The following is a 26,964-nucleotide window of genomic DNA, read 5'->3' as shown; positions in this document are numbered from 1 at the left end:
AAAAGAAGTAAGAGATCTCAAAAAGAGATTAAGAGATGCTGAAAACAATGACAGAGACCTATGGGATGACTTCAAAAGAAACAATATACACATTATTGGCTTACCAGAGGAAGAAAGAGAGGGAGAGGAAGAAAGCATTCTTCAGGACATAATAGCTAAAAACTTCTCTAGTCTAGACAACATCAAAGACATAAAGATTCAAGAAGCCCAGAGGGTCCCAAACAGAATTAACCCAGACTTAAAGACACCAAGACACATCATACTTAGAATGGAAAGGAATAAGGATAAAGAAAGGATCCTGAAGGCTGCAAGAGAAAAATAGAGTCACCTACAGAGGAAAACCCATAAGATTAGCAGCAGACTTCTCCTCACAAACACTACAGGCCAGAAGAGAATGGTAAGATATCTATCGAGTGCTCAATGAGAAAGGCTTTCAACCAAGACTAATGTATCCTGCTAGACTGTCATTCAGACTAGATGGAGGCATTAAAACCTTCTCAGACAAGCAACAGTTGAAGGAATCAACTATCACCAAGCCTGTCCTGAAAGAAGTTCTGAAAGGTCTTCTATAAACAGTCAGATCATCATAAATAGGACATATATCAGAACACTCTAAAACTCTATAAGAATGGCATTAAAATATCTTCAGCTTTTATATCAATAAATGTCAATGGCCTGAATTCACCTATTAAAAGGCACAGAGTAGGAAGATGGATCAGAAAATACAACCCAACAATATGTTGTCTACAGGAAACCCACCTAACTCAACAAGACAAACAAAGACTTAAAGTGAAAGGATGCAAAACTATCATACAAGCCAGTGGCCCACAAAAAAGGACAGGAACAGCAATTCTCATATTTGACCCGATAGACTTTAAAATAGGTAACATTAAAAAAGATAGGAATGGACACTACTTAATGCTCAGAGTATCAGTCAATCAAGAGGACTTAACAATTATTAGTATCTATGCACCCAATGAGAAGCCATCTAAATACATCAAACGTCTACTGAAAGAGCTAAGGCAATATATTAAAAGCAACACAGTCATAGTAGGGGACTTCAACACCCCACTCTCTCAACTTGACAGGTCATCTAGGCAGAAAATCAATAAAGACATAAGGGAGCTAAATGAAGAGATAGATAAACTAGAACTACTAGACATTTTCATTCATCCCAAGAAACTGGAATACACATTTTACTCAAATCCACATGGGTCATTCTCAAGGATAGACCATATGTTAGGCCACAAAGACAACATCAGCCAATTCAAGAGCATCGAAATCATCCCAAGCATCTTCTCAGACCACAGTGGAATTAAACTAACACTTAACAATCGACAAAAGATTAGTAATAGTCCCAAAATGTGGAAGCTCAACAGTACACTTCTTAACAACCTCTGGGTCAAAGAGGAAATCAAGGAAGAAATCACAATGTTTCAAGACTTGGTTGAAAATGAAGGCACAAGCTATCAAAATATTTGGGACACAGCTAAGGCAGTACTGAGAGGGAAGTTCATAGCTATACAAGCACACATTAGGAAACAAGAAAAAACACAAATAGCCTGATTGCACATATTAAAGACCTAGAAGAAGAAGAACAAAGGAACCCTAAAGCAACCAGAAGGACAGAAATCACTAAAGTTAGGGCAGAAATCAATAACATTGAGAATAAGAAAACCATACAAAAGATCAATGAAAGTAAATGTTGGTTCTTTGAAAGAGTGAACAAAATTGACAAACCGTTAGCCAGACTCACAAAACAAAAGAGGGAGAAGACCCAAATAAATCGGATAGTAAATGAAAGAGGAGATATCACAACAGACACTGCAGAAATTCAACATATCATGCGAGGCTTCCATGAACAACTATATGCCACCAAGCTAGAGAACCTGGAAGAAATGGCCGATTTCCTAGATACCTACCAACCTCCAAAACTAAGTAAAGAGGAAGTGGATAACATGAACAGGTCCATCACAGCTAATGAAATTGAAACAGTTATCAAAAATTTCCCCAAAAATAAAAGTCCTGGACCAGATGGTTTTACAAATGAATTCTACAAAACTTTCAAAGAAGAACTAATACCTCTACTTTTAAAAGTCTTCCAGAAGACTGAAGACACTGGAATACTCCCTGCCAGCTTCTATGAGGCCAACATCACTCTGATACCAAAAGCAGACAGTGATACAACCAAAAATGAAAACTACAGACCAATATCTCTGATGAACATAGATGCTAAAATACTGAACAAAATTCTAGCCAACCAGATACAACAGTCTATTAAAAAGATTGTTCATCATGACCAAATGGGGATTATCCCAGGCATGCAAGGTTGATTTAATATACATAAATCAATCAATGTGATCCACCACATCAACAAAAGCAAGACCAAAAAACACATGGTCATATCAATAGATGCAGAGAAAGCCTTTGACAAAATACAACATCCCTTTATGATCAAAACACTACAATAAAGGGAATAGATGGAAAATTCCTCAAACAGTGGAGTCTATATATAGCAAACCTACAGCCAACATCATACTCAATGGTGAAAAACTGGAAGCACTTCCACTCAAATCAGGTACTAGACAGGGCTGCCCACTATCACCATTACTATTCAACATAGTGTTGTAAGTTCTTGCCATAGCAATCAGGCAGGAACAAGGAATTAAAGGGATACAGATTGGAAGAGAAGAAGTCAAACTCTCCTTATTTGCAGATGACATGATAGTATACACAGAAAAACCTAAGGAATCCAGCAAGAAGCTTTTGGAAATCATCAGGAAATACAGTAAGGTGTCAGGCTACAAAATTAACATTCAAAAGTCAGTGGCATTCCTCTATGCAAACACTAAGCTAGAAGAAATCAATTCCTTTTACTATAGCAACTAAAACATAAAACATAAAATATCTAGGAGTAAACCTAACCGAAGAAGGGAAAGACTTATATACTGAAAATTATGAGTCACTACTCAAGGAAATTGAAAAAGACACAAAGAAGTGGAAAGATATTCCATGTTCATGGGTTGGTAGAATTAACATCATCAAAATGAATATACTACGCAGAGCCATCTACAAATTTAATACTATCCCCATCAAGATCCCAAGCACATTTTTTAGGAGAATAAAACAAATGCTACAAATGTTTATCTGGAACCAGAAAAGACCTAGAATTGCCAAAAGAATCTTGAGAAAAAAGAACAGAACCAGAGGCATCACACTCCCAGATCTCAAATTGTATTATGGGGCCTTTCTCATCAAAACTGCTTGCTACTGGAACATGAACAGACACACTGACCAGTGGAATAGAATTGAGAGCCCAGAAGTGAGCCCCCAGACCTATGGACATCTAGTCTTTGACAAAAGTGCCCAGACTATTCAATGGGGAAATCAGAGTCTCTTCAACAAATGGTGTTGGAAACAATGGGTTGAAACATGCAGAAGAATGAAACTGAACCACTGTATTTCCCAAATACAAAAGTAAATTCCAAGTGGATCAAGGACTTGGAAGTTAGACTAGAAACTATCAGATACTTAGAGGAAAATATTGGCAGAACTCTTTTCTGCATAAATTTCAAAGACATCTTCAATGAAACAAATCCAATTACAAAGAAGACTAAGGCAAGTACAAACCTATGGGACTACATCAAATTAAAAAGCTTCTTCACAGTGAAAGAAACCACTACCCTCACAGAATGGGAGAAGATCTTTACATGCCATACATCAGACAAGAGTTTAATAACCAGAATATATAAAGAGCTTGCCAAACTCAACAAGACAACAAATAACCCCAACTTAAAATGGGGGGAGGACATATTCACCACAGAAGAGTTCCAAAAGGCCGAGAAACACATGAAAAAATGCTCCGAGTCTCTGATTCTCAGAGAAATACAAACAATGAGTTACCACTTCACTCCTGTGAGAATGTCATATATCAGAAAAGGTAACAGCAGCAAATGCTGGAGAGGGTGTGGGGTCAAAGGAACCCTCCTCCACTGCTGGTGGGAATGTCAATTGTTGTCTGTGGAGAACAGTCTGGAGAACTCTCAGAAGGCTAGAAATGGACCTACCCTATGATCCTGTAATTCCTCTCCTTGGGATATATCCAAGGAACCCAACATATCCATACAAAAAGATCTGTGCACACATATGTTCTTAGCAGCACAATTTGTAATAGCCAAAACCTGGAAGCAACCCAGGTGTCCAACAACAGATGAGTGGCTGAGCAAGTTGTGGTATATATACACAATGGAATACTACTCAGCTATAAAAAATGGTGACTTCACCATTTTCAGCTGATCTTGGATAGACCTTGAAAAAATCATGTTGAGTGAAATGTCAGAAACAGAAGAATGAATATGGGATGATCTCACTCTCAGGCCGAAGCTGAAAAACAAGATCAGAAAACACAAGTAGAACCTGAAATGGAATTGGTGTATCACACTAAAGTAAAAGACTCTGGGGTGGGGGTGGGTGGTTTGGAAGAATACAGATCCAAGAAGGATTCAGAGGACCTAGTGGGGGTTATATTGTTATATGGGAAACTGGGGAATGTTATGCTTGTACAAACTATTGTATTTACTGTTGAATGTAAAAAATTAACTCCCCAATTAAAAAAAATACATAAGCAAAAAAGAAAAAAACAAGAAACAAGGGCAACAAAAATAAATAAATAAATAAATAAATAAATAAATAAATATTAAAAAAAACACCACTTTTAAAAGTTTAATCCTGAGGGTGGCTCTGTGTTAGAGCTCATACCTGGGTATGTGATGCCCTGTGTTCAATTCCAGGCACTGCGTATGACAATACATCATTCTGGTCTTTTTCTCATATCAAAATAAAATTAAATGAAAATGAAAATATAATGTGCAAACATTCAAGGGTATTAATTGAGCTTTCTTAGTTTATAAATCTAATGTAGGCCTAGTTTCAGCACATGAGCTCACATCTTAATACTTGATAGAAATATAATGATGGAAAAGATAAAGAACCAAGGATGCAATAGAGCTTGTGTGTGTGTGTGTGTGTGTGTGTGTACATGTATAAATATTAGTCATACTGAAATGAATGATCACATAGCAAAGTTATAGTATATGCTAGAACCTGTAGGGGGAAAGCTTCGCAAATAATAAAGTAGAGCTGCAGGTGTCTCTCTGTCTCTCTCCCTCTTTGTCTCCCCATCCTCTCTCAATTTCTGTCTTTATCTAATAATTAATTAATTAATTAACTAATAATTAATAAAAAAGAGCATACAGTGAGTAGGTAAATAATATTAAATACATATGTATGGGAGGAAGGGTGGGTGAGGGAACACATATGATGCTGGGAGTTTAACTTGGGACTTCATGCTTGGAAGTCCAGCACTTTATCCACTTTACCACCTTCCAGGCCATAATTCATGAAAATCAGTTTCTCTGTCCCTTTTGCTTATCCATTAAGTACATGTTGCTATGTTGCCCTTCAAAACACATGCCAAATCCCTTCCTTTTTCACACTGCGTCCTGCTACTGTCCTTGTCCAGGTTCCTATGATAGCTTACTTAGGTTGATATTGTTACATCTAAGTCTGTGATGTTCATATTTTGACCTTTTAACAACAGCAAGCATAGTCTTTTAAATGTGTAAATTAGTTCACATTTTCTTTATCAAGACTCTTGAATACCTCATCATGGCACTCAGGTAAAAGGAGAACTGTTAGAATTGAAATCAGATATCTGTCTATATGCTCATTCATGTGTTGTATGGCAGCACTGTTCACAGTAACCAAGAGTAGAACTGAAAAGAATTCAGTGTCCACCAAACAAGGAAGAATTGGATTCTGGTATATGTATACTGTGAAATAACAGATGGCTTAGCCTTCTTTCATTCTTAATCTGTTCATACATTCTTCCTAGGTTAATGGGGTTTGCTCTTACACTGGATGTTGAAATAGTTATAACTGCATTCCATTCAGTCTCTCTCTCTCTTTTTTTTTTTTTTCCCACCAAAGTTATTGCTTGGTCTTGGTGCCTGCACAACTCCCAATGGCCATTTTCCTTATTTTCCTATTTCTTCTTTTTCTTTCTTTTCTATAGAGACAGAACTAGAGAGGGAGACAAAGAGAGACACCTGAAGCCCTGCTCCACTGTTCATGAAGCTTTACACCCTGCAGGTGGGGAGCAGGGGCTGGGAATCAGGTCATTTTGTGCATGGTAACATGTGTACTGTCCTGGGTACACCACTGCTTGGCTCCACCATGTATCTTCTTAGATATCATCCCCGCAATAAAACCCAGTAGAAAAATCCTGTGGTGTTAAAAATAAAGTTGCTCCCAGACCGGAGAATGAGATTACCAGATGGGGAACAGACATTGCCTTGCATAGTGTCCAGATCTGAGTTCCAGCCAAACTGGAAAGGCGCTCAGACACTAGAGGAGGCAGAAAAGCATAAAGACAACCCCCCATCCCCAGGGAATATCTCAAGAAGCATGGGCTTTCATTAAAATTCTCTTATTTATTTTTACCAGAGCACTGCTCAGCTCTGCTTTATGATGGTGTGGGAGACTGAACCTGGAAGTTCAGTCTCAGGCATGAGAATCTCTTTGCATAACCATTATGCTATCTACCCTCAACCCATTAAAATTCTCTTTGCCCTTCTACCAGCTACTGCTCCTTTTAGAAAAATTCATTCTGTGTTTTCTCTTTTTCTTTTTTTTTTAATTTATAAAAAGTAAACATTGACAAAACCATAGGATAAGAGGGGTACAACTCCACACAGTTCCCACCACCAGATGTCTGTATCCCATCCCCTCCCCTGACAGCTTTCCTATTTTTTATCCAACTTGGAGTATGGACCCAAGGTCTTTGTGGTATGCAGAAGGTGGGAGGTCTGGCTTCTGTAATTGTTTCCCCACTGAACATGGGCATTGACTGGTCGATCCATACTCTCAGCCTGTCTTTCTCTATCCCTAGTAGGGTGGGGCTTTGGGGAAGCAGAGCTCCAGGACACATTGGTGGGGTTAACTGTCCAGGGAAGTCTGATCAGCATCATGCTAGTATCTGGAACCTGGTGGCCTAGAGAGAATCCTGGCTTGCAAGCTAGCTCATCTTTTTTTTTTTTTTTTTTTAAAGAAAAATAAACCTTTGAAGCCTGGTGTTGGTGCAGTTGTTTGAGCACACATGTTACAATGCACAAGGACCTGGGTTCAAGCCCCTGCTCCCCACATGTGGGGGGGAGGGAGAGCTTTGAGAGTGGTGAAGCAGTCCTGCAAGTGTCTCTCTGTCTCTCTCCATCTCTATCATCTGTTTTTCCTCTTGATTTCCAGCTATTTCTATCCAAAAAAATAAAGATAATAGCAAAATTTAAAAAGAAAACGTAAACCTTTAATATGAACAGAACATCATAGGCAGTACCTATTCAGACCTAATAAAACAGGGAGATACTGCTTATATTTAAAAAAAACTGATTAAAAACCTTATTTTATTCTCACTTACTACACACACACACACACACACACACACACACACACACACACACACACCACCACCACCACCACCACCACTACCACCACCACCAGCAGCAGCAACAACAACAACAACAACAACAAGAACCCCAGGACTTTAAAATAACTATTAAAATCACTTACCTACATGAGAACAAAGATTTTGGAAGTGATGAAATGTTCTGAATCAAAATTCAACTCTTTGGGGCTTCCAGGTTAAAATCACCATGTGATGTTAAAAAACTGAACAGCAAACTTCTCCAAGACAATTCACAAAACAAAACAACACCGAAAACCTATTTTCACAAACACATAAGCAAAGATTGTGTGAGCCAGCCTGCCTTCCAGGTGTCAAGCCAATTAAAAAATGGTTTTAAAACTGAAAGTACTTAGAGAATAGAAGAATTACTAGAGAATGATGGTTCATCTTGATTTTTATACAACATTGTGGTTGTTGAGAAACTCTGACAAAAGCATTGGTTGGTGAACACAGAATGCTTTCTTGTAGATCTTCTTCTTCTTCTAGCGTTTGCCCTTCTTCCGTAGCCAGTTAACAGCGTCAGGTTGAGCCTGATGTAAAGTTTCGAGACCTCCTTTGAATCTGGAGAGGTGGCAGTCATTGACTATGTGGGTCATAGTCTGTCTGTAGCCGCTTGAAGATCTGTAACTAAAGCAAAGAGAGAAAGAAGTAGAAGTGCAGTATGGAAGTACATTGTGTTCTGGAAGTTAGGGAGACTTGAGAGATATCTCAATAGGTAGCACTTGTACTTAGCCCAGATTCTAACCCTGGTACCACATGAGAGGTACTATGACATTGGAGGAAGATCTAATAGTATGATACCCCTCACTGTCTGTCTCTTTCACTCTCTCTTCTCTTTCTCTTTTGTTTCTGTATGCAAATAAGGATTATTCCAGGGAGGGGTTAAATCTTACATTTGTGAGGCTCTGGGTTCCATAAAATCGAAGTAAAAATATAAGGAATTTTATGATTTTAGCCAAATGGAAAATAACAAAACATGGAAAAGATTTTAATTTTCACAAAACTACTAGATATGAGCCAAAGTATGATTTAGAGCTTTATTTGTAACCTAAATAAAGATGATACTATCTTTATAAAAGATTAACTCTTTTTCTCAAAGAACTCAAATGTCTATAGTGAGAAGTTCACACAACTTCAGTTTTTTACATTAAGTAATCTCTCAAAAGGTATTCAAAAATAGCAGGGGAAATTCATGTAAAAAATTCCTACATTTGAAATAATTAACATTATATTGCAAATGTGAAAATCCACTAAAATTCTGTGTAATCATTCATACACTACATTTTCAAGTATGGTGTTCCTACATTAAAATGTACAGAGATCTAAATGTGCTTTTCTCTGATTAAATGAAGTAGTGGTCTTCTGACATATCCTGAGTTCAACTTGCTTTTCTTTTCTTCCAAAATAAACATGACTATATATATGTGTGTGTGTGTGTGTGTGTGTGTGTGTGTATTCATATAGTTGTATTATATATATATGTGTGTGTGTATATATATATATTCATATAGTTGTAATATATATCATATATCATATATATTAATAATATATAATATATATTAATAATATATGTATAGTTTCATATATATATATATATATGAAACTTCTTGCAGATGACTGTGGGTTTTTAATGCTTTTTTTAATGCTTTCGTTCCCATTTGTTGGGATATTTCCAAAGTGGTAATCGTGGAAGCAGAGTGATTATAGTTCATCTAAATCACCTACTTACAAATTTATTTTAAAATGTAGTGGGTGTCATTTTTTTGCAGCAATTTCCAATGACTTGTTCTTTTGTATCAGCTGGTTGTTTTTTTAGTTGCTTTTTGATTAATTAATGAAGTCAAGATCTATATAAAAATTCACCTTGCATATGAATCCCATGAATAGCGTTCAACTATGAAAGAGCTCTCAGAGAATACATAAGTGAAAATAATTTCACTTTAAAAAATATTTTGTCAAGTGATTCATGAGCCTTTATTGATGCTTTCCATTATGAATCACCATAAATTGTCTTCGTGAGCTAGAAAGTCAATGGAAAGATGGTCTTCTTGGGTTAACTTGTGTGTGTGTGTGGGGGGGGTGGATATCACTCAGTCAAATCAAGATAAATCAATGACTTCCTGTAATTTGATAGCTGAAAAACAAAGATGTCTTGATTCATTCCACTGCATCCGATATAACTGGCAGTGGGTAAATAAGGAAATGCCTGAATGGGTATGCAAGAACTGAAGGAATTTATTGAATGAACTAGCTGGCTATCTTCTCTCCTTCTTCAGGAAGCTGTGTGTGTGTGTGTGTGTGTGTGTGTGTTTATGTACAAATACATATGAGGTTTTATTACCCAAGTTTCAGCTATAGATAAAGAGTTTCTCTGTAAAGAGAGGGGAAATAGTTCTGGGAGTAGTCAGTTCTGGGGAGAGGATAGATCTTAAACATCAGAGTCCCCATTACCAGCAAAGAGAGCACAGACACATTTTAATAATGAATTCATGAGGTCAAATCCCCCTGAGGACCAAAGGTTGCTTCTTTGAGAGAAAACTGTCTTATTCTCTTTAATATGGGATCATTACATAGCCATTTGCTATTTCATCTTCCTTTGCAGGCAGAAATTGATAATTAGAATTATGTGTATTTTTTTTCCTGAAATATTAGGTTAATTCCATTTGATCTTCCTTTCCTACAGTTTCTGAAATCAGTTACTTTTTCCTTATAGTTTTTTCAAGTTCTCTGTGAAAGGCCTGATTTCAGCTCTTCTATACATAAATTTTTCTGGGAGAGAATGTACTCTGGCTGCTTTTCTGAGGTGCTGTGAACTGTCTTATGTTAAGAGTTTCTTCTTGTGATAGGATGCCCAAATCCTATGCATCAGTTTCCAAATTCAATATGGTGCACATTTGTCATTTTCTCCTTCTTTACTGAGGTATCTTTTCAAGGATTATATATTTTCATTTTCACTGCTGGTCTGTGTTGGCCTTTCTGGGCTCTTTGTCTTTGATTTAGAAGATATATATAGGGTATTGATTTATTGCACCAAAGTAAAAGTCTCTGGAGTGTGTGTGTGTGGTGGGGAGTTCAGGTCCTGGAACAGAATGGCAGAGAACTTAGTGGGGGTTGTACTGTTGTGTGGAAAAATGAGAAATGTTATGCATGTACAAACTATTGTATTTACTGTTGGCTGTAAAACATTAATCCCCCAATAAAGAAATAATAATAAAAGAATATATATATATATATATATATATACAGTGTGCCAATATTATGTTAACTAATTTTCTTTCTTTAAAAAATTTATTTATTTATTTATTTATTTATTTGCTAAACACAGAGACAAATCAAGAAAGAAGGGGGGGATTGAGAGGGAGAGAGAAATGCAGGGAGACCTGCAGCCCTGCTTTACCACTTGTGAATCTGTAGCCCTGCTTCACTACCTGTGAAGCTTCCTCCCTGCAGGAGGGGAATAGGGACTTGAACATGGGTCCTTTCACATTGTAACATGTGCACTCAACTGGGTGGGTGTACCATTACCCAGCCCTCTAACCTTCTTTCTACCAAGAAAGAGAGTAGTGGATTGGAAGAAGACCAAGTCATTAGCTGCCATATTTGGTATTTTTGGTAAGAGATCATTCATTTTAATTTATTGGTTTGACTCTTATTTCTTTTTATTTTGTTTTATTTTTTATTAGTGATTTAATAATGATTGACAAGACTGTGGGCTAAAAGGGGTACAATTCTGTATAATTCCCACCACCAGAGTTCCATATCCCGCCTCCTCCATTGGAAGCTTCCCTATTCTTTATCCCTCTGGGAGTCTGGACCAAAGATATTTAAAGGGAAGGTGGGATTTCTGGCTTCTGTAATTGCTTCTCTGCTGGACATGGGCATTGACAGGTCAAACCATACCTCAGTCTGTTTTTCCCTAGTGGGATAAGGCTCTGGAGAGGTAGGCTTCCAGAACACATTGGTGAAGTTGTCTGCCCAGGGAAGTCAGGTTGATGTCATGGAAGCATTTGCAACTTTATGGCTGAAAAGCATTAAGATATAAAGCAGAACCAGTTGTTAATAATCAGGAACCTAAAAGGAATGATATAGCAGATGAGATTTGGGGCCTTCATGTTGGAAGAAGCTAGGAAACCTATTTTTTCATATATTTCAAGGGACCCATGACTTTACTAATTTTTGCCTGAGCCCAATAACTAACATGTAGGTGGGCTAGGAGTATTGTCTGGAAAGATGGTGTCAGAACTGAGGATAGGACTAGAAAATTGGATCAGGGCAGAGAGTAGTTCTCAAATATGGGAAAAGTATATAAATAACATTAACTATAAACCCCATTGATGACCTAGGACCCATTTCTGTTCATATTCAGCACAGGAGCCTGTGTAACCTCCACATCCCTGTCAGTCTGATCTCACATTCCATAGTCACAGCTGGGAACATTCTAGACCACTCATTTCAGGACCAGTCTTCCTCAAGTGTCAGAGTGTGTTCACCCAGCCTCCCTTCATTAAGTGTGGCAGTTTCTACCATTGTTGTTCTATATTGAGGGAAAGGTCCTTGTAGAGGTCTACATTAGGGTTTATGATATAGTTCTTGATGGAGATGACCAGCGATGGTAGAGAAAGAGAGATCTGTTAGAGGGCTAGGCCCACCATATCTATATGGGAATCCAAGGATTGACTGACTAGGGCCCTGAAAAATGGAGTGTCCTGTTAGTGACCAAAAGGGCCATCATTAAAGTGTGCTGGCCTCTTGCCCTTATCCAGTTTTTGTATCTGACAAAGTTAGACTTAGAGTTATTGAAGGAAGTGAAATAGGGAGTCAGTGAGGAGGGTATCTAGGTCTAAGTAGAAACAATTAGATTCAGTACTTTATAGTGTCTTTTTTTAAGGCCTTTCTACTTGCTTGCTGCACTTATTGAGTCACTGGGGATTATTGCACACTTTTACTTTAAGGTATATAGTTCCCTCTAACTTATGAATTAATACATGTGCACATGTGTCCTATCCCTTGGGCCCTGGTCTAGATCTAGGTTCTGTAGCTTTGTTAGGAAGTGTGCCATTTGAAATGGAACTAGATAGACTGATGAGTTAGGAAAGGTCTCACCAGAGTATTGGAACTAAGAGGGTTGACATCCCAGGACTGGTGTCTCTGGACACAGTCAGAAATGAAACATGTTGAGGTGGCACTGGTTCTATTGATTTGGTTGAGACTGATTTTTTTTTTCTTTTTAATTGTTATCTTAAATGACTGTCATTAGTTATTAGGGAGTATATGTCAAATGAGCATATGGTCCAGGTTGCTTCCAACACCTTTACACAAAGAATGTGTACATGAGGCTTGTCTAGATTCCCCCCCCCCCTTTGGTTATAAAAGTAGTATATCTATCTATCTATCTATCTATCTATCTAACCCCCCCCCCCCCACTTCCAGAGCACAGTTCTGCTCTTGCTTACAATAGTACAGGGAAATGAACTGGGGACTTTGGAGCCTCAGGCATGAGAGACTCTTTACATAACCATTATGCTATCTACCCTGGTGTGTGTGTATACACACACACACACACACACACTCATACAAAATGGTTACTTATAGGTAACTTTGGTACCTAAAGTTTCATTAATACATTTTATTTATCCTATCAATGTACTTTTTCTCCAATATGGTTGGTGGTTTTTTTCAAGTAATGTAACCCTGGGATTGGGAGATAGTTAAGTGCTCCCCCCCCCCCCCCACCAACCGAGTTAACCTGATCTGCTTGTGTAGCTAGACATGTTGCCTAAAGCAGGACTCTAAAAGGCCAACTCAGTTCTTCTTTAGGTCTTGGAAAAGGATTTCAGGATTTAAACTCTGTCTGTAAAATGCTTATCAGACAGGAACAGGAAGAAAAAGGGGAAGTTAAGAGCAACAATGAATATGATACCTATGAAGGAGCAGGACTGGGCAGACCAGGGGAGACTGCACAGAGGTCTGGAAACCCTTGGGTTTTTATGTGTTTTCTCCTTCCTAGTCCTTCCTTTTTCTTGGTCGTGGTGATCATTTCAAATATGTTTAACTTGGTTACTTGTGATTCATGGGTTCAAGTCTGATGATGATGAGTAGGGACCACTAACTGCTTGGTCTCTAGAGTGAGTTTTACATCAGCTGACTATTATCCACCTTAGCTTGTCCATTCTTGCTGTTACATGGTTCACATTGGTTTGACTCTTTTTTTTTTTTTTTTTTTTTTTTTTAGTATTTTACTTATTTTATTTGGATGCAGACAGAGAGAGACACAGAGAGAAACACCAGAGCACTGCTCAGTTCTGGTTTATGGTGGTGTGGGAGATTGAACCTGGGACTTTGGAGCCTCAGGCATGAGAGTCTGTTTGCATAACCATTATGCTATCTTCCCCACCCAGTTTGACCCCTTATTAATGCTACCTGATTCACTCCATCTTAACTCCCTCTTGATGAGAAATAGTTCTGCCATCTTGTACTTGCCCTCAGTACTTACTGTGACAGACACATGCTACTCTCTATCTCTAAAGATCACTTCTGCAGTATCATTGGCTTTGACATCTTGGTCCAAGTGAGATCTCTTAACTTGAGCTTTAGTGCATAAATTGATGTCTTTTATGAATCTTGATTGATATTAAAGTAGCCTTCCCCCCTGAAAATATATGTGAGCCACAGGCACTGGAATAGTCACATGGAAACTTCAACAACTCTGAAATGCCTTCAGGTTGAGTTATCTCACAAACAGAAAATTCTTGCATGTGTAAATGTATTTGACATAGAATCTACTGAGATGCCATTTTCCCTAGTGAAGCTTTATTTATTTATTTATTTATTTACTTACTTATTTATTTACTTATTTATTTATTTTGCCTCCAGGGTTGTCACTGGGACTGGGTTCTGGCACTATAAACCCACTGCTCCTGACAGCCATTTTACCATTTTACTGGGTAGGATAGAAAGATATAGAGTAAAAAGGGGTAAATAGAGAGGGAGAGAGACACTTGTAGAGCCACTTCACTTCTTGTTAAGTGTCCTTCCCTCTACACACAGTGGGGAGGGTGGCTTTAACCAAGATTCTTTCTCCGGTCCTTGAGCTTCATACTATGTGCACTTAACTGGGTACACCACCATCCAGTCCCCTGAAGCTTTACTCTTTACTTTAATTTTGTGCTTTATTTTTTATAGGAAGTAGACCAATTGGGATACCACTTATATGCAATTACTTTTTGTACTGACTTCCCTTTCCTCTTTTTTTTTTTCAAAATTGAAAAGGCATAATTTTATGTGTAGTAGAAGCCATGAATTCACATGCTCAGGACTATAAGACATACAAACACGCTGCTTAGCACTATCCTCATGCTGTCACCTCTCTCTTGGTTATATTTTGATTATTCATACAGAAGTTGAGCAGGTCTTTAACTATCTGAGAAACCACGACTCTTTTACTTATTCTTAGGGTAATTGATTCAGTCTATTGCCACATTAAGATCCATGGCATGTATCATCCAGGACTTGAATTTGAAATTGTGTCTATATCGCACTAACTGCTAAGTGAAGTTTGGCTGGAGTATTTGCAGAAAAAGATATCTCTTAGAAAGAGCAAAAAATACCATCATGATAAGAAAAGCCCTATGCTTTGAAATTTCTGAAAGCGCTGGCTTTTCTAGGATGTAAGAATAGGATAGAAATACATTACAATAGCTGGATTTTTAAAAAAGTTTACCCAAATATATTCTTACTATGAAAAAATGAAAGCTACTTTCATGGAGATGAGGAAGTCATAACTGAAACTGACATGCTTTCTCCCTCTCTCTCTCTCTCTCTCTCTCTCTCTCTCGTATGTGTTAAATTATCATTAAGCACAAAAGAACCTTTATCATTTAATAGCCTGACAGCTTTGCTAAAATTCAAATAGGAAATTTAGTACAGAATTATTTGCCTGGCAGAAATATTATTGGCATTACTGTTTATGTGACAGAAACAATATAAATTACCTTGACTTTCAGCAAAGATGAGTTTCAGCAATGATTAGAGACTCGCATCTTCTTGCCTTCTGAGATCAGATCTCCCCTTCACAGTGTTTGTGGAGGTTGGTGTGATAAGAAAGTATCCCATAAATAGACAGATGATCTTGAGAGATGGTGCCAATGTACATGAGGAGGGTTTTAGAGCCTTCTTTTTAATTTTTTTTATTAAGTTTTTTTTTAAATATTTATTTATTTATTCCCTTTTGTTGCCCTTGTTGTTTTATTGTTGTAGTTGTTGTTGATCTCGTTGTTGTTGGAAAGGACAGAGAGAAATGGAGAGAGGAGGGGAAGACAAAGAAGGGGAGAGAAAGATAGACACCTGCAGTCCTGTTTCACCGCTTGTGAAGCGATTCCCCTGCAGGTGGGGAGCCAGGGGCTCGAACCAGGATCCTTACACTGGTCCTTATGCTTAGCGCCACCTGCGCTTAACCCGCTGTGCTACCGCCCGACTCCCCTTTTTAATTTTTTTAAAGATTTATTTATTTTATTTATTATTGGGTAGAGACAGAAAGAAATTGAGAGGGGAGGGGGAGCCAGAGAGGGAAAGAGACAGAGAAACACCTGTAGACCTGCTTCACCACTTGTAAAGTTTCCTTTGCAGGTGGGGACCAGGAACTTGAACTTGTTTTCTTGTGTGTTGTAATGTGTGCACTTAACCTGATATGCCACAGCCTGCCCCCCTGGTAGCCCCTATTTCTTTCTTTCTCTTTCTCTCTCTCTCTCTCTCTCAACAATATTTCTTTATTGGATAAAGACACAGAGAAATAAAATGAAGGAAGAGATAGTGAGGAAGACAGAGATGCCTGCAGTCCTGCTTCACCACTTGTGAAACATTCCCCCAGCAGGTGGGGACAAGGGGCTTGAACCTGAGTACTTGCACACTGTGGTGTGTATGTTGAACCAGGTATGCCACCTCCTGGCCCCACTTGAGAACCTTCTTCTGTCCATTGAGACTTAAAAAAAAAAAAATCTGTATTTGTTGTGGGTAAATTTATGTTTATGGGCACCATATGTTAATGCCATGTAAACAAAGGATGTCTACATAATTAGTTAATATTACACTGGCTGAACTTCTCAGTGGAGTTAAAGGATTTAAAATAGATCAGTATACATTGTCCATATGTTGCTATATTATATTTGACATTTTCAGCAAGTGTTAAATTGTAAGGACTTTAAATTGCCATGTGGTGAGATGTGCCTGTGTGTGTGTGTGTATTCCCACATATGAATGCACACACATGGAAACACACATGCTAAGGACTCTGTTTCAGTGTTAGTGGTTTTAGCTTACTGAAGTCAATGATTTTTATTATGTACTTCATTCAGTGCTAATAAGAGTCTATACTTTGCAAGAGTCTGATAGCTGTGATATACTACATATCTGGTAAAGTTTTGTATTCCTTCAAAAGCATCACTATATACTGTGATTACTTCTCAGTCATTCTTATTCATAACTTAGCTCTCTCATCTCCTAAAAGCAGAAGACATATACCATATGATTTTGATAACCATGCATCATTAGAGGGCCAGTTATGAGCCACCATTTTAGAAAGCAAGTTTTGGAACTCATGGGGTGTAAAAGAATAGTAAGGGACTAAAGATGAGAAAATATTGACATAGACTGGGATAGCCTTACCTAAGATCAAATTCTGTGGCAACAATGAGTCCAAGATCTTTATGAAGCACTGTATACTATAATAGAAAAATAGGTAGGGAGTCGGGAGTGGGTTAAGTGCACGTGGTGTAAAGTGCAAGGACCTGCCTAAGGATCCCGGTTCAGGCCCTGGCTCACCACTTGCAGGGGAGTCGCTTCACAGGTAATGAAGCAGGTCTGCAGGTGTCTATCTTTCTCTCCCCTCTCTGTCTTCCCCTTCTCTCTCCATTTCTCTCTGTCTTATCCAACAACAATGACATCAATAACAACAACAATAATAACTATAACAATAAAACAACAAGGGTAACAAAAGGGAAAAATAAATACTAAAAAAAAAAAAAGGAAAAAAAAGATAGATGAAATAGTGTCACCCATGTTAGAAAGAAGGAAGATACCTGAATCCTGCTCAAATATCACTTGAAAAGCATATTGAAATATGGTTGCTAGAAGTGAGAGGTAAGTGGACATTTTAAGAGTAAAATGTACAATAGCAGCAGCAGCAGCAACAACAATAAAAATATACCAGATATCTGAAAGAATAAAACAAACACTTTGTGCTAACATTTTTATTTATTTATTTTTCTTTATTGGGGGATTAATGGTTTATAGTTTAAAGTAAAATACAGCAGTTGGTACATGTGTAACATTTCTCAGTTTTCCACAGAAACTCTAAACACCACCTAGGTCCTCCATGTTCCAGGATCTGAATACTACCCCTCTCCCCCAGTCCCAAAGTTCTTTACTCTGGTGCAATTCACTAAAACCAGTCTAAGTTCTTCTTTGTGTTTTCCATTCTGTTCTTATTTCTCAACTTCTGCCCATGAGTGAGATCATCCCATATTCATTCTTCTCTTTCTGATGTATCCCACTTAACATGATTCCATCAGCTCCATCCAAGATGAGGTCAAGAAGGTGAAATCATAATTTTTAATAGCTGAGTTGTATTCCATTGTGTTTATAGACCACAAATTACTCAGCCACTTGTCTGTTGTTGGACACCTGGGTTTTAAAGCTTTTGCTGAGGCAGAGATTAGGTCTTTATTAAACTAGACTAACATTTACTAATCTGGATAGCACAATTATTCACAGAGTTTCCCCCAGAACTGTCATGTGGAAATTTTATGTTGTATAAAGCTTACTCCTGTGGACAATATAGCATATTTGCTGGACTATTTACTAGGGGGAATTGTCTGTGTGGTGGCCAGTATTAGTGAACTTACATTGGGAAACAATTTGTAGGCACATGGATTTGAGAAACAGTCAACCAGTATAAATAATTTTTAAAAAGTTTAGCTAGCATATCTTTAATTTACTAATACCTCAGCCAGGTGGTGGTGCACCTGGTTGAGCAAAGATGTTACAATGTGCAAGGTCCCAGGTTCAAGCCCCTGGTCTACATCTGCAGAGAGGAAGCTTTGCGAGTGGTGAAGCAAAGCAGCAGGTGTCTCTCTGTCTATCTCCCCCTTCCCTCTCAATTTCTGCAATTTCTGGCTGTATTTATCCAGTGAGTACATAAAGATAATAAAAATAAATAATAAAATTATTTTAAAAATACTAAGACTAACATATCAGTCTTTACTGTGAACATTTGCACACAAACATTTATATGTAAGCTTTCATATATACACATGTATAAATGTATAAATAAATACTATAAATAAATACTGTCACCATCATTATCCTAACTTGTTTTGCTATAAATAGGAGGTATGATTGACTGACAGATTCAGAGGACTGGTTAGCTCTCTGTTGACACAGAAACAGGTAACTAATTAAATAAAGGATCTAGGTGTCTGTTTCACACCTGCCTATCTCCAAAACTACTAATAAAAACCCTACACTCATTTTACTCAATCTATAAAAGAGGATGAGTGACTATTTCTAAGAAATAATGGAGGAAATGGAGAGATGGAAATACCTTAAGATATGCTTGGAATATAATACCAACAGGATTTAAGTTAAGTACTGATTGTCAGGTGTTTAACAGAGTGGGTTTACTAGATAAATCAATTCCATTGAATGTGCACAGAGTGATGATTGCAGGTTTATGGGTGACTTGTTCTGAAAAGAGGACTTTAAGCTTTTGCTCCAGATTCTCAAAGTCATCAGAAGCCTAAAAGATACTTAAGACCCACAGCTGGATAGCTCTCTAGGTAGGTGAGTACATCCAGAGGTAAAAATAAGGAAACAGGGGGTCGGGTGGTGGCTCAGTGGGTTAAGCGCACGTGGCTCAATGTGCAGGGACCGGCGTAAGGATCCCAGTTCTAGCCCCCGGCTCCCCACCTGCAGGGGAGTCGCTTCACAGGCGGTGAAGCAGGTCTGCAGGTGTCTATCTTTCTCTCCCCCCCTCTCTCTGTCTTCCCCTCCTCTCTCCATTTCTCTCTGTCCTATCCAACAACAAAGCAACGTCAACAATGGCAATAATAACCGCAACGAGGCGGCAACAACTAGGGCAACAAAAAGGGGGGAAAAAGGCCTCCAGGAGCGGTGGATTCATGGTGCAGGCACTGAGCCCAGCAATAACCCTGGAGGAAAAAAAATAATAATAATAAGGAAACAGAGGAGACAACTGAGAGCACAATAGAAGAGCTACAAAACAGCCCAAACATTGGCACCAGATGGCTCAGGCACAAACCCTTGACTACTAGATACAGTTTTATTTAAGTACCTTACACTTTTATGAAACTATTCCACACTAATAATAAAGGAAAGTAGCAACCTACTTTTAAGATAGTAATGAACATCAAATAGATTTATACAGGTTAATTTCTTGGAGAAGGACCCAAGAAGTATGATTCATGATAAGGTAAAACAAAGACCTTACCTAGGAGTTTATTTGTGAATTTAGTCATTACAGTGAACCATAGATTAAATGTCATGAGGCTCAACATGCAACAGAGAAGCTATTGTTAAAACTTAGTTCTGCTTTGCTCCTAAACCCTAAGGCCTTCAACTATATAACATGGCCATGGCAGTGTATCAAAGGAGGTGAGTTCTAATATCAGGCATATGCTTGTGAGTTTTTTTTTTAATTTCTTTATTGGGGGATTAATGGTTTACAGTGGACAGTAAAATATGATAGTTTGTACATGCATAACATTTCCACATAACAATACAATCCCCACTAGGTCCTCCTCAGCCATCATGTTACAGGACCTGAACCCTCTCCCCACCCCAAAGTCTTTAACTTTGGTGCAATACACCAACTCCAGTTCAATTTCTGCCTAGAATTTTCCCTTCTCATCTTGTTTTTCAACTTCTGTCTATGAGTAAGATCATCCCATATTCATCCTTTTGCTTCTGACTTATCTCACTTAACATGATTTCCTCAAGCTCTATATAAGATGGGGTAAAGAAGGTGAATTCACCATTTTTAATAGCTGAATTGTATTGTATTCTATTGTGTGTATTCTATATATATATATATATATATATATATATATATATATATATCCACAACTTACTCAGCCACTTATCTGTTGTTGGACCCCTGGGCTGCTTCCAGGTTTTCGCTTGCCAGATTCTATGTGAACACTGAAATGTAGAAAGCTATTGCATTAAGTTTTCTTCTTAAAGGGTATATAATTCCCCTGTCACTACTCTCTCTCTCTCTCTGTCATACACATACACCCACACATAAGCAATTTACAATTTAAGAGAGAATATAGACAGAGTAGTAGCTGTGAAGAGTCTTGGAAATTTGGGGGACTGGGTGGTGGTGCACATGGTTGAACACACATGTTACAGTGTATAAGGACTCAGGTTCAAGCCCCTGGTCCCCACCTGCAGGGGGAAAGCTTCACAAGTGGTGCCACTCTCTATCTCTATCTCCCCCTTCCTCTCAATTTCTGGCTGTCTAAATCCAATAAATAAGTAAAGATAATAAATAATTATAAATATATTTCCTTGTGTGGGATTGCATAATACATATGTTTAGCATAATTTATTTGCCTGTATATTTGGTAGATAAGTGGGGAGTAGGCAAGCTAGAATGTTCAGAGGAAGCGACCTGGAAGAACAGGATATGAAATGAGCAGGTTGAATTAATGTATCAAAAATAGGAGTAGAATTTTGGTCCATACTCCCAGAGAGATAAAGTATGTGGAAGCTTACAATGGAGATGATGAGACACAGAACTTTGGTGGTGGGAACTGTGTGAAATTATACCCATATTATCCATACATCTTGTTAATCATTGTTAAATTATGAATCAAAAATTTGTAGTAGAAATTATTTTTGGAAATAGGAGAAGGTGCCTAGTTACCTAAAACTAGAGGGGAATGCAGAGATCTCCTGATGTCTGTTTAATCAATAATATACTTTATATAATAATATAGTCCACACAAACAGGCTACCACCACTTCTGGAGTACTCACTTGCACTGTTGTTAGAGCTGAATGAGAATCAGTTTATGCAATTCTTTATTTGGACAGGTTTTATTTGTTGATTTATGAAAGTGAGAGAAAGCAAATTTGAGCTTCATTATGACATTGCCATGCTGGGGATTGAACTTGGGACCTTATGGTTACAAGTCTGGTTCTCTAACAATAATATGACCTCCTGCACCACCAGTCCATACTGCAGGAGGAAGCTTAACGATAAACAGGTCAGTCCTACAGGTGTCTCACTTTATCAGTGTCTCTCTCTTTCACTCTCTATCAAAAGAAAAAAAAAAGTAAAGTAAAATGAGAAGAAACAAAAAATGGCTGCCAAGAAATGCTCATGGAGTCATGCAGACAGTGGGCCCCAGTGACAACATGCTGGTGACAAAAAAAAAAAAAATCAGCTAAACCAAACCAAACCAAACTTTTTGATGTGGCAAAAAGGTCACCACTGTTACCAAGAGGAGAATGAAATCCCTGGAAGTTCTTACTGAAACATTTGCTAGGACTGACATTCTCATCGGTTCCCTAACTTCCTCTGCCCATCCCCCGCTCAGCACAATGAAAAGTAGGAAACTGCGCTAACACAGTGGATAGCTTGGAATGTAGATGTATCTGAAAAAGAAAAATGAAAAATAAGTAAAAGCTGTAAATAATAGAACACTGGGAAGCAGCAGCTTCAGAAGAGAAGGAAAGAGTGGAGAAGAGAGGAGGGGAAGGGAGGGGAGGGGAGGGGAGGGGAGGAGAGGAGAGGAGAGGAGAGGAGAGGAGAGGAGAGGAGAGGAGAGGAGAGGAGAGGAGAGGAGAGGAGAGGAGAGGAGAGGAGAGGAGAGGAGAGGAGAGGAGAGGAGAAGGGAGGGGCAGAGGGAGGGGGAAGGGAAGGAGGGCTGGGTAGGGAGGGGAAGGGAGGAGGGCTGGATAGGGAGGGGAAGTGGTAGGGAAGGGAAGGGGGAGAGTGGGGAAAGGGAAAGGAGAGGGAAATAAAAGGGGAAAGGGAAAAATGAAAGAGAAGGTAAAAGAAGAAAACAATGAAGACTGGTGAAACAACTCCCTTGAATAGTGCACTGCCTTGCCATGTGTGTGACACATATTCAAGCTTTGGTACTATGGTCTCTGTCACTCTGTCTCTCTGTCTCTCTGTCTCTGTTCCCATCACAACACAACACAAAATGAAGAAAAAGAAAACTTCATTAGACATTAAGCTAAGAATGTCAATATATTTAAACTGCTTTAGTTTTATCTGACTGATTTGGCTTTAGAATATATTTATCATATATCAAAAAGTACAGCAGCAACAAATGCTGGAGAGGCTGTGGGAACAGAGGAACACTTCTGCACTACTGGTGGGAATGTAAACTGGTCCAACCTCTGTAAAGGGCAGTCTGGAGAACTCTCACAAAGCTAGGCATGGACCTTCTATATGGCCCAGTAATTCCTCTCCTAGGGATATACACCAAGGACTTCATAACACCCAACCAAAAAGATATGTTTATACCTAAGTTCATAGCAGCACAATTCATAATAGCTAAAACCTGGAAGCAACCCAGGTGCCCAACAGATGAGTAGCTGAGAAAACTGCAGTATATATACACAATGGAATACTATGCAGCTATTAAGAACAATGAACCCACCTTCTCTGACCCATTTTGGATGGAGCTAGAAGGAATTATGTTAAGTGAGCTAAGTCAGAAAGATAAAGATGAGTATGGGATGATCCCACTCATCAACAGAAGTTGAGAAAGAAGGCCAGAAGAAGAAACTAAAAGCAGGATTTGACTAAATTTGGAGTAGTGCATCAAAGTAAAAACCCTGGGTTGAGGGTGAGGGTAGATGTTCAGCTTCACGGGGGTAGGGGGTGGGTTGAGATACACAGTCTTTTGGTGGTGGGAATGGTGTTTATGTACACTCCTATTAATTTGTAGTCATATAAATCACTGTTTAATTAATATGAGAGGCGAAAAATTGACTGAATGTCTCAAACTTTTTAAAGCACAGACTTATTAGTCTTTTTAATACATAGGCTGAGTCTTCGATATGTTGACTCTCTTAAAAGCTTAGAGCATGGAGAACAAAAGCAACCAGTGAGACAGCTATATGCAAATAATGTCAAAGGACATAAATTATGGTGATACTGTGTATGATATAGCAAATCCTAACAAAGGGATATTTCAAAGTTAACTCAATTGTCAAATAAAGTGATTATAGCAATAGCTATCTATTGTCTTCTTAAACCCTAAGACAGCAGGAACCTCCTGCTTCCTCTATAGAGCCTATATTTCCCCCAGTCCTGGAACCTCTAGTGTGGGGCTCACTTTTCTGCATGCTTCTCTCAATTCGTACCAAATGATATTGCTTCCTCCTATACCAGCCTAATCAACACAGCGAGTAACACCTAAGCATGCTTCACTTCAGACTGTGTCCAGCGACCTCAGGCATGGAATGTCAACCTTTCACTCTCATTACTCGGGTGAGACCTTTCCTTTCATAGTGTTCTCTAATTCTATTCCAGGTGGTTCACTTCCTAACAAAGTCCCAAAACCCAGATATAGACCAGGTCCTATGCGATAAAGCATGTTTAAATGTATCCATAAATTAGTACAAAATATATAACTGAAAGCAAAAATACACAATAGTCTGCAGTGAGTCAGTATAAAATTCATAATGAGGAAAAAAGGGACAGAGCAAGAGGGGAGAGAAAGGTATAAAAAATAAATAAATAAATAAATAAATAAAAAATTCATAATGAAATAGTGTCTACTTAGACTTAGATACCATCCTCACTACTTCCTATTACAGTTCTCTCACTCACTCCAAAGCTAACTTCATCAAAGCAAGGAATGCAAAAGCTTAATAAGGGCAAAAGACTGGCATACTTTAACAATGACTCTTTAGTCATCTATCAGGCCACCCCATTAACTGAGGTTCTATTCACATGATGGGCCTAGACCTCAAATAAATTCATCTCTCCATTGTTACCAGTCATCACTATCAGGAACAGCAAAATAGAACCCTTTGTGGCCCCCCATAGGACCTTGCCCTCAACTTGGATCAACAACGGTAGAGAATGTTCCATCCTCCGAAGGGAGGATGGCAACATACACTATACTCCACCTGAGGAAGATGGGTTCTGATATTGGGACAGCTTGGAATGTTCCTACTCATGACCACAAAATGTTAGTTCATAAGGATCCTAAGCTGAATATGGGCCCCAGATCACATCCAATTGATGGGGTTTACAGTCAACAATATTTATACCCTTTTTCCCTATTAGGGAGCTACTTTCTTCCCAGGTCCAGCTCTCTGGTCCTTTTTCAAGCCAAGACATCATCTTCCCAGACAATAACTTGGATCCACCTGCATATCAGATTTCAGGCTCAGGGAAAAAAAAAAAAAAAAAAAAACTAGTATAGCCACAGGCCCTTTGGACTATAACTAAAATAGGCCTACTACCTATCTACAAAATGGAGGACCCCCCCAACTCTTCATCTGCACTATTCCAGCCTTTGGGTTCATGACTGGTCAACAATTTGTTTGGCTTTGTATGTTAACTCTCTTTTCAGCCACCAGGTTCCAGATGCTACCATGACGCTAACCAAACTTCCCTGAACAGACAACCCCATGCACTTTCCCAGAGCCCCACCTCACTAGGGGAAGAGAGAGGCTGGCTGGGAGTATGGTTCGACCTGTCAACACCCATGTTCAGTGGGGATCAATTACAGAAGCCAGACCTTCTACCTTCTGCATCCCACAATGACCTTGGGTCCATACTCCCAAAGGGTTAAAGAATGGGAAGACTATCAGGGGAGGGGATGGGATGCAGAGTTGTGATGGTGGGCATTGTGTGGAGTTGTAACCCTCTTATCCTATGGTTTTGTCAATATTTCCTTTTTATAAATAAATAAATAAATAAATAAATAAATAAATAAAAGAATAAGAAAGCTATCAGGGGAAGAGGTCAAATTCGGAGTTCTGGTGCTGGGAATTGTGTGGAGTTGTACCCTATGGTTTTGTCACTGTTTCCTTTTTATAAATAAAAAAATAAGAAAAGTATTTATCATTTGTAATGCAATCCATTTCATTAGAAATGAAGTTCATGGGGCATGGGTAGATAGCATAATGGTTACGCAAACAGACTCTTGTGCCTGAGACTTCAAAGTCCCAGGTTCAATCCCCTGCACCCCCATAAACCAGAGCTGATCAGTGCTCTGGTAAAAAAAAAAAAAAAAAGAAGTTCAGTGGATGTTTAAGAAAAGATTATCTTCTTCAATTCAGTCATTTTATAATTGCACAGGGAAGATGAAATTATATTGATGATGTAACTGGAATTACATAACTGTGGGGGCAGAAACTACACTTTTTGAAGGTTTAATTTTAAAGTTTTATTAAAAGTCCTTAAATTAACAGCTATCTTTCTATCTGTCTTTCTATCTATAATTTTTTTTTATCATCGGTTATTGGTAAAATTCAGTGTCTGCATGACTGCACTGCTCCTAACAGCTATGTTATTTTTTTTTCCTTTTCTGTAGGTTGAGAGTGAGCAACAGAGAGAGCTAGTGAAGGAGAGGCAGAGAGAGGAGAGACACTGACCCATCCTTCCATCATTCTTGAAATTCCCTTCCTGCAGGTTTAACTCATGTGTTTGCTAGGAACTAGACTCTGGGTGCTTATACATGGAAGAACATGTATTCTGTGGGGCAAACCACTTGTATCTTTCTTTAAAATATTGTTCTTTGGGCCATGGTGGTGTTTCACAAGCAAGGTACATGCCTTTCATATCTGAGGCCCTGGATATGATTCCTAGCACCACAGAACACAAAGGAAAACATCAGAAATGGCAAAAAAAAAAAAAAAAATGGTGCTCTGGTCTCTATCTCTGACTCTCCCCCCCCTTAAAGACCCCTTATTCACCCTCCTGCTGATGTCCCAGTATCCTACCCTATCTGGAGAATCCCAGGTCACAAGCTGCTGCTTGTTGGAGCTCATGCCAACCCATGCTTACAAGTCGCCATCTTTGCTCTGCCCCAGAAAAGCTAAATCCTAATCACCTGGAAAGCACTGGGATTTGTTTAGAAATAAAACAGGAAAGTTTCAGTTATATGGACTCATTAGCTCTACTCCAGCTTTGCCTTTAGCTTCCACTGAAGTGGGATCGATCATCACTCATCATTTCCTGATCCAGAGTGGAAATAAAAAGAAATGTGACTAGTTAACGTCAGCTTGTTTGGCTTGGCGAGAAGAAATGTTGACAGTGGATTACAGTGGTGCCCTAATTTATTTTGAGTTGTCATTCATCCACCACTAGTTTTTGCTAACAGACAGCTGTGGTTTGTCTACCCACCGATTCATCCTATCTTAAGAGCAATTTATAAGCCCTGCAGACAACCA

At 38.6% G+C, this 26,964-nt stretch overlaps 1 protein-coding gene across 1 annotated transcript in view; it reads left to right on the top strand.

Moving 5' to 3' along the window:
- GRID2 (glutamate ionotropic receptor delta type subunit 2) overlaps window positions 1-26,964 on the top strand; it is a 1,638,698-nt gene that overhangs the window by 701,779 nt on the left and 909,955 nt on the right. The gene's annotated exons all lie outside the window — the stretch shown is intronic.

This window comes from Erinaceus europaeus, chromosome 3 (genome assembly GCF_950295315.1).
Source record: "Erinaceus europaeus chromosome 3, mEriEur2.1, whole genome shotgun sequence".
NCBI lineage: Eukaryota > Metazoa > Chordata > Mammalia > Eulipotyphla > Erinaceidae > Erinaceus > Erinaceus europaeus.
This window is presented reverse-complemented; position numbering and strand designations above follow the sequence as displayed.